Here is a 9,567-nt window from a genome sequence, read left to right on the forward strand (position 1 = left end):
TATGGGTGCAGGCACGGACATGTGATTAGGATGTTTGCTTTGTAAATAACATGGTTCCAAGTTCAATCCAACTGCAAGTGACCTTGATCAAGTGTATGCTACTCTATGATAGAATCAAATTAACTCAAAACTTCTTGTGTGAAGTTGGACAGAAAGAGAGCTGTGGAATCTCATCAGATGAACCGCAATAGTGTCGATAGAGGAGGGCAGTGGTGGAAGCTGTCTGACCCAGGTTATGTTTCTATGAAGGGCAGCACTTTGGGGTTTGCACTATACACCTGTATAGAAGAAAGGGGACAGGGAGATGGCAATTTCAAGGTTTACACTCAGCAGCACACACTCTAACTACATCACTAATGAACTGTACCTGTCCTTAGATTGTGGACTTTAGCTTCCTTGTTCTTCCTCAGGTGGATGCAACTGAGATGCATTTCCTTATGCTGCACATTATGCTGCACCAACATTCCCTTATGCTAAACCGGATCAACTGGAATACTCATCATTGTAAATGACAGAGTCCCAGTTTTTTTTTTTGTTGTCGTCATCATTATTGTTGTTGTTGCTGCTGCTGCAGCTGTTGCTGTTGTTGCTGTGGTTGTTTAGTCCTAGATTCCCTTTTAAAAAAATAAAGGTCCAGAGGTAGAACATTTGTCTGGCTTGCACAAATAGTGAAATGCAACTTGGACAGAACAAACCTAGACACCCTTTTTCAGGTGTGTCTAAGGAGTCACCTACCTTATCAAATATGCCCTGTATTTAAGACTGCAGGGTTATGTCTTGATAGAGATATAGCTGTTGTTTCTAGCAGATCAAGCAGCCATGTAAATGTGTTGAGCTGACCTTTCATTGGCTCATCACATTTACATCTATCAGATGCTAAAATCTCAGGTATTTGATTACTGAAGTTAAACGGCACCAAATTAATTATTTAATCAGATGATTATTTCAGCAATTTGTGGAAAGTGCTACCAAGCAAGGAACAAGCTTATCTAATGAACCGAGTCAGCCATCTGGTTTCAATCTCTGGTTAAAGCCAATTGATAATTAATCTCACTTAGAATACTACTAATATTTTTATGGACGTCATAAACACCATAAAGTCATTTCTTTCCTCTTTATTTTCCTTACAAAGAGAAAGCCTTGTGTCTAAGTAATAAATAATTACTTCAGTAACTAATTTAAAAACTAATTAACAGTTGTTAACCATTAATGAGTTTCATTCAACTTGCAAAACTTCTTCACTTTCTATTTCTCTCTCTCTTTCTCTTTCTTAATTTCCCTCTCTCTCTCCTTCTCTCTCTCTCCTTCTCTCTCTCTCCTTCTTTCTCTCTCCTTCTTTCTCTCTCCCTCTCTCTCTCTCTTTCTCTCTCTCTCTCTCTGTAAATGTGTGTATGTGTGTCTGTTGTGGAAGATAATAAAGGGAATGACATCTTGCAAGAAAGGCAGCTGACTGAGAAAAAAGAAAAGGAGAAAAATACAAAAAAAAGAATGCATGGCAATGTGGTAAGAAGTTTGCTTTCGAACCATTGCATGGCACAAAAACCTTATGACAAACACTTGACAACCAATGCTGGTTTGTTTATATCCCCATAAACAAAAAAAGAAAAGAGACCAATAGAAAAGTACCTGACTTCAAAAAATTAGTTAAACGGGTCAATTTGTTCCACTGCAAACCCTTGAAGGTAGTGCTCCAGCATGACTGCACTCTAATAACTGAAACAAGTAAAAGATAAAAGATTAAAGTTGAGAAAAAACAAACCAAGCCAAGAAATAAAATGTTGTGTTGCCCCTGTCCCTAGGTAAATAAACACAGATTCAATGACTCTTGTCACCTACTACACTGTGTAATGAATTTTTTTTTTGTTTTTGGTCAGTAAGTGCTATTTCTTATTTGCTTCTATCTAGAAATCAAAGGAAATGACTTTTATTCTCTTCAAACTTTGTTTTTCTGACCTGGACATCGGTGTTTTGAAACTGACCTATTTTCCATTACATTTCAGACAAATTCAGTGCTGAATTGCTGAAGTAGAAATATCATTATAGCAAATATTCTGCACAATACCACAGTTGCTTGTCATTTGCTTGAGCCTGTCCCATAGTAGCTGACAATATGCGCATCTCTGATCATGAGCAGGAGTAGTGGGGGAGTATCATGGCCATGTGTTGAGAGAGATTCTTTGGGGTTTGAATAAATGTTACAAAAGCAAAGCTTGAAGGAAATATTAGTCATGTTTCATACTTTCTAGGGGTAACCAAATAGGAAAAAATAACAGTGTTATAGATAGGTATGACTTTAAACTACATCTGGTTGTGGGGCCTTGTTTCAGGAATTCCAGGGTTTTGAGGAGTGTGAAACCAACTCTTAGCCACAATTGTTTCCAGGTCTACTCTGAACTGGAGTAGTATCATCACCTATCAGGTTGTTGTTATTGTTGGCATCCTTTTGTCTTGGGAGACAATGGAGTTGAGCATAAACTAATCCAGTCTGGTTTTTATATTTCATGTCCTCTCCAGTTTTGTGCAGGCCTGGGCTAGATATAAGAAAATCCTGGGTAGCCCAATCATCAGGATTCCTCTCTCAAACCTTGCTGACGTAGTCCAAGGGAGTGCAGAGCATTATGTTTGGCACCAGCTTGGTTGCAGGAGTTGCCAGAAGTGTGTCGATTTGAACACTAAACCGCCTACAGGGCTCCACTCTGGATTTCTTTGAAGGCTGTCTCCTTTCTGTAACCCTAGATACGGGCCCATACCAGGTACTGTCAGCTAGAGCCAGCTGAGCCCGGGACTCGTGACAGGCAGGATCATCACTCCCTGAAGTAATGAAGAAAATCGCTACCTACTACCTATCAGGTAGTATGGGTTAAATAACATGTAACCACCCAAGCCAGGGGTACATTGAAATCGTGAGATGGATGTGAGTTATTTCAACAGATGGATTTATTGAGTCAGTGGCAAATATCACTAGATGCTGAGCAAATAAACAGAAAACAAAGTGTCAATGGCCAGGATCAACCAGTTCAGTAAATGAACTATTGCTATCATCAGTAGTCATGGCATGCACAGATAAGATATTTCAGTAAGTGGAAAAAAGAAAAAACAATGTGATTTATTGGTCCAGGCAAATTGCCCGATTCAGATGGATGGATAAATGGATGGATGGATGGATAAACAGATGGCCTGAGTAACTACACTTGAAAACTTCCTCTGCAAAGAGCAAAGAATGTATTTTTTTTTCTGGAAGACTAACAATTGTCCATGCATACAAATCACTTCTGCTTTCCACAGCTCTGTTGTCCAAGGGAAAAGCAAAACTGATACAAATTGATACCAGTGTGGTGGTGGTAGTGGTGGTGGTGGTGGTGGTGGTGGTTGTGGTGGTGGTGGTAGTTGTGGTGGTGGTGGTGGTGGTGCTGCTGCTGCTGCTGCTGGCTATGATGGTGCTGGTGGATGATGATAATAATAATGGTGGTCATGGTGGTCATAGTGGTAGCAGTGTTGGTGATGATACTGGTAATTACCACGATGATGATGATGATGATGGATATGGTGGAGGAAGAGCAGTGATAATGATGATAATGATGATGATAATGACGATGACGACGATGACAACAATGATGACAACGACGACGATGATGATGTTGGGGACAATGATGACGGTGGTGGTAGTGGTAGCAGTAGCAATGAGGATAGCGATGATGACAATGATGATGGTGGTGGTGGTGCTGGTGGTAGTGGTGCTGGTACTGGTTTTGGTGGTGATGCTCATTGTCACAAGTCTGCTTCCTGCTCTGTTTCTGCTGCATTTATTTATGAGAGAGGTGATTAACCAGGTCATTTTAAACAATACTCCTAGCATCAGAAAAGCACAACACAGTGCTGATAGCAATATATAAAAACCACTGATCACTGACCACTACCACTCTCACCAGTTAACCTCTATTACTATTATTTCAGATCTGTTTATATCCAGATCTGTTTATATCCAGATCTTACCTTTGCTTCTATGAAACAACATGAAGTATTTGGAGAGAAAGCAGTAACCTGTTAAGGATTTAAGCAGGGATACCTAAACTTATGTAGCCCATTATATGATTTTCCAAGAATTATAAAACCACAATTGCATTTTGCAGACAAACTGCACCATCCTAATTTCATTAAGACATTACATAATAAAAAAAATATTTTAGAGAGAATTTATTCAAGGCATAGGTGTGGCTATGTGATAAGAAGTTTGCTTCCCAACCACCTCGTTCAGGGTTCAGTCCCACTATGTGACACCTTCAGCAAGTGTCTTCTACTATAGTATTGGGCCAGCCGAAGCCTTCTGAGTGGATTTGGTAGACAGAAACTGAAAGAAGCCCATTATACTTACATACAATATATATATATATAAATGAGGATAAGATCATTAATTTAAATATCAATCTTATCAAGTGGCCAGCATGGAAATAAAAACCTTCAAAGGTAATAATTATTAAAATTATAATTTAGGGTATCTAAGAGATACCACCATGCTGGAAATAGCAGCCAAAGCCTGACTCTAAAACCACATGAACATTTAATGTGGTTTAAAGTCAGGTTTTGGCTGATATATATATATATATATATATATATATATATATATATATTATATATATATATATATATATATATATATACAGGGTGGTTATGAAATCCTTCCCTGATTCTGAAATATCGTATTTTTGTTGCTATTTCAAATTAAACGTTTTTGTTGTTGAAGTTTATAAAATTGAAGTCTAAGATTTCATAATTGATTATTGAAAAGTGCTGTTTCGTTATTTCTTAATTACATTTTCCTTTTTTCATATAAAGTTAACATATTTTGAGGGTGGAGTCTTCGACTTGGCCTGAGCATGAACTCAAACTCAAATGAAATGAAATATCAAAATAGCGTCTATGAAAGAAAAAGCACAATGTGTTTTGTGGTTTTATGAAACTAAGTTGGCAATTACGGTTCAACAAAACTTTAAAAGAGAATACGACTGAAATCCCCCAGGTGTTAGAAGCATCAACAACTGGTATTATACATTCAAAGACACAGGTAGCATTGGTAACATCAAAAGAACTAGCAGGCCACAATCAAGTGATGAGATCGTTGATGCTGTGCATACTACTTTTCAATGTAGCCTTTCAACTCGCAGAGCTTCAAGAGAATTAGGAGTGCCACAACCAACTATTTTCAAGATTTTGCACAAATGCCAGTGATGGTGGAGGCAGCGGTGGCAATGATTCCAATGATGATGACATTGATGATGACGAGAACAATGATGATGATGATGATGGGGGAAATGATGGCAATGATGGGGATGATGTTGGTTGTGCCGGTAGTGGCAACAGTGGTGACGATGATGAAAACAATGATAACAATGATGATGATGATGATGACGATTATGATTGTCATTGTCAATATTATCTGAAATGTATGTATATACATATGTATGCATGTATCTGTGTGTGTATGTATGTATCTGCGCATGCATACGTACACACATACATTAATTCATTAATCCATTGAGTGATTCATTCATTCATTCGTTTCAGGTAACATTATGACTGATGACATGAGATAATAGGTAAATACAATTAGTGCTCAAGTTGACTTCCTGCATAAATTGCAACTGCAAATACTGGGATGTTACAGCAGCCTAAATCAGAATTGGCTATATGTATTGTTTCAATCAAGCTGATACATGCATGATAACAATAAAGGCTTTAGACAGGAGAATAACTGGTATCTGGTCATCAGTATTTTGCTTGCCAATAACTTTAATCTGTTACAAGGGTAAAATGCTTAGAAGCATTTCGTCCATCTTTACATTCTGAGTTCAAATTCTACCAAAGTCAACTTTAACTTTCATCTCTTTCAGGGTCAATAAAATAAGTACCAGTAATGAGGTTGATTTAATTAACTTAGCCCCTCCCCCAAAATTGTTGGATTCATGCCAAAATTTGAAACCAATTTTCAATAATAGCATTATAAGGCGCATTATAGGCGCAGGAGTGGCTGTTTGGTAAGTAGCTTGCTTACCAACCAAATGGTTCCGGGTTCAGTCCCACTGTGTGGCACCTTGGGCAAGTGTCTTCTACGATAGCCTCGAGTGGACCAAAGCCTTGTGAGTGGATTTGGTAGACGGAAGCTGAAAGAAGCCCATCATATATATGTGTGTCTGTGTCTGTCCCCCCAACATCACTTGACAACCGATGCTGGTGTGTTTACGTTCCCGTAACTTAGTGGTTCGGCAAAAGAGACCAAAAGAATAAGTCCTGGGGTCAATTTGTTCGACTAAAGGCAGTGCACCAGCATGGCTGCAGTCAAATGACTGAAACAAGTAAAAGAGTAAAAGAGAGAATAAAGCAGTAAGCTAGCAGAATCATTAGCATGCCTAGTAATCAGTATGTAAAGATGAACAGTAACGTTCATCTTTACATTCTGAGTTCAAATTCCACCAAGGTTAACTTCATCATTCATTTTTTGGAGGTCGATAAAATAAGAACCAATTGAGCACAGGAGTTGATGTATTTGATTTACTCCCTTCCTCAAATTTGTGGGTCTTGAGCCAAAATTTGAAACCAATAACTTTATTCTAATTGGCACTCCATCGGTTACGATGACGAGGGTTCCAGTTGATCTGATCAACGGAACAGCCTGTTAATGCAATAAATGTACAAGAAGATGTCTCCAAAATATCTATATATGCATGTAAGAATTGAAATTATAAAAAATATGCTTATGCTTGCAGAGGGATTTGAACCTGTGATCCTCAGATTCTTCCACCACGTTATCTGTAAAAGTCTGATGCTCCACTGACTGGTGCATATATGTATCTATGAATGTATGCATATACCCTTAACACATGTACCCTTAACGTAGTTCTCAGGGAGATTCAGCTTGATACAGACTATGACAAGGCTGACCCTTTGAGTTACAGGTACTACTCATTTTTGCCAGCTGAGTAGACTGGAACAACGGGAAATGAAGTGTCTTGCTCAAGGATACAATGCATCACCAGGAATTGAACTCATGACCTTATGATCATGAACCAAATAGCCTAACCACTAAGCCATGCACCTTCACTCCTTTATTTTATTATATATATGCATATGTGTGTGTCTGTGTTTTTGTGTCTGTGTGTAACCGTCTTCCCTCTCCCCATCACCACCACTTGACAACTGGTATTAGTTTATTGACACCCCCATAATTTTGCATTCAACAAAAAGAGACCAATAGAATAAGAACCTGACTTAAAAATAAATAGGCACTAGGGTCAATTTGTTCAACTAAAACCTACCCCTTCTTAGCAGTGCTCCAGCATGGCCACAGTCCTATGACTGAAACAAATAAAGTATTAAAACATTACTAATAAAAGATAGCATTTGTTTGCGAAATCTTTTATCTTTTACTTGTTTCAGTCATTAGACTGTGGCCATGCTGGGGCACCACCTTGAAGAATTCTTTAGTCAAATGTATCAAACCCAGTACTTACCTTTTTAAAGCCTAGTACTTATTCTTTTGGTCTCTTTTTGCCGAACCGTTAAGTAAAAGGGATGTAAACATACCAGCACTGGTTGTCAAGTGGTGTGGTAGGGGAACAAACACAGACAGACAGACATGCACACACACACATACAAACACATATATACATATATACGGCAGGCTTCTTTCAAATTCCATCTATCAAATCCACACACAAGGCTTTGATTGACCCAAGACTACAGTAGAAGATACTTGCACAAAGTGCCACATAGTGGGACTGAACCTTGAACCATGTGATTGGAAAGCAAGTGCCTTACCATGCAGTCATGCCTGCACTTATAAAAATTTTTATTAAATATTATTAAAAGACACTTTAGGCATGGCTGTGTGAGCAAGAACCTTGCTTCCCAATGACATCGTTTGGAGTCCAGTCCCACCACACTGTTCCTTGAGCAAGTATCTTCAACTATAGACTCAGGTCAACCAAAGCCTTTTGAGTGAGTTTGGTAGAAGGCAGTTCCATCACATGTGTGTGTGAGAGAGAAATAGGGGGGGGGGGGAGAGAAAGAAAGTGCTTTTGCATCCTTTGATCGAAAGAAGGGATTACTTCATCTTTTGAAACCCCTAGAATTTTTTTCGTGGAACCCATTTTCAGAAATTCTGGATTAAGGGACACTCTTGTAATATTGTTATTTTATATCTAACAATGAAATAGTTTGCAATTTGCCTTCTTTCATGTAGCCTTTCATGTACAAAGAACTGTAATTTGGGAAGTCAAATGAATTTTATTATATTTCTTCAATTTTCAGTGTATTTTTAACATGTCAAGATTGAAAATGATTTATATGTATGCATTTGTTATTTACATACATCCATCTATACATACATACATACATACATGCATACATACATACATGCATACATACATACATACATGCATGCATACATACATACATACATACATACATGCATACATACATACATACATGCATGCATACATACATACATACATACATACATACATGCATACATACATACATGCATACATACATACATACATGCAACATACATACATACATACATACATGCATGCATACTACATACATACATGCATGCATACATACATACATGTACATACATGCATACATACATACTACATGCATACATCCATACATACATCATACATACATACATACATACATATACATACATACATGCATACATACATACATACATGCATGCATACATACATACATGCATGCATACATACATACATCATACATACATACATACATGCATGCATACATACATGCATGCATACATACATGATACATACATACATGCATGCATACATACATACATGCATACATACTACATACATGCATGCATACATACATACATGCATGCATACATACATGCATACATACATACATACATACATACATATATACACACATACATACATACATACATACATACATACATACTTACATACATACATACATACATACATACATACATGCATGCATACATACATACATGCATGCATACATACATGCATACATGCATGCATACATACATACATACATATATACACACATACATACATACATACATACATACATACATACATACTTACATACATACATACATACATACATACATACATACATACATACATACATACATACATGTGTGTGTGTGTTGCGTTTGTATATATGTATGTAAGTTTGCATGTATGTGTGTGTATATGTGTGTGTGCATGTGTGTGTATACACATATAGATATGATATAGACATACATACATACACACATGCATATACGCATAGATACATTCATGCATATGTACATACACAAATACATACATATTTACATACACATATGCAGACATGCATATATACATACAAAGACTGATGCTCCACTGACTGGTGTATATATGCCTGTATGAACGCATGTATATATGCATGTATGCTTGTGTGCATGTATGCATGTATGTATGTATGTATGTATGTATAGATGGATGGATGGATGATTGCATGCATGAATGCATGCATGTATGTATCTATGTATGC

The sequence above is a fragment of the Octopus sinensis genome, linkage group LG15, assembly GCF_006345805.1.
Source record: "Octopus sinensis linkage group LG15, ASM634580v1, whole genome shotgun sequence".
In the NCBI taxonomy this organism is placed as follows: Eukaryota; Metazoa; Mollusca; class Cephalopoda; order Octopoda; family Octopodidae; genus Octopus; species Octopus sinensis.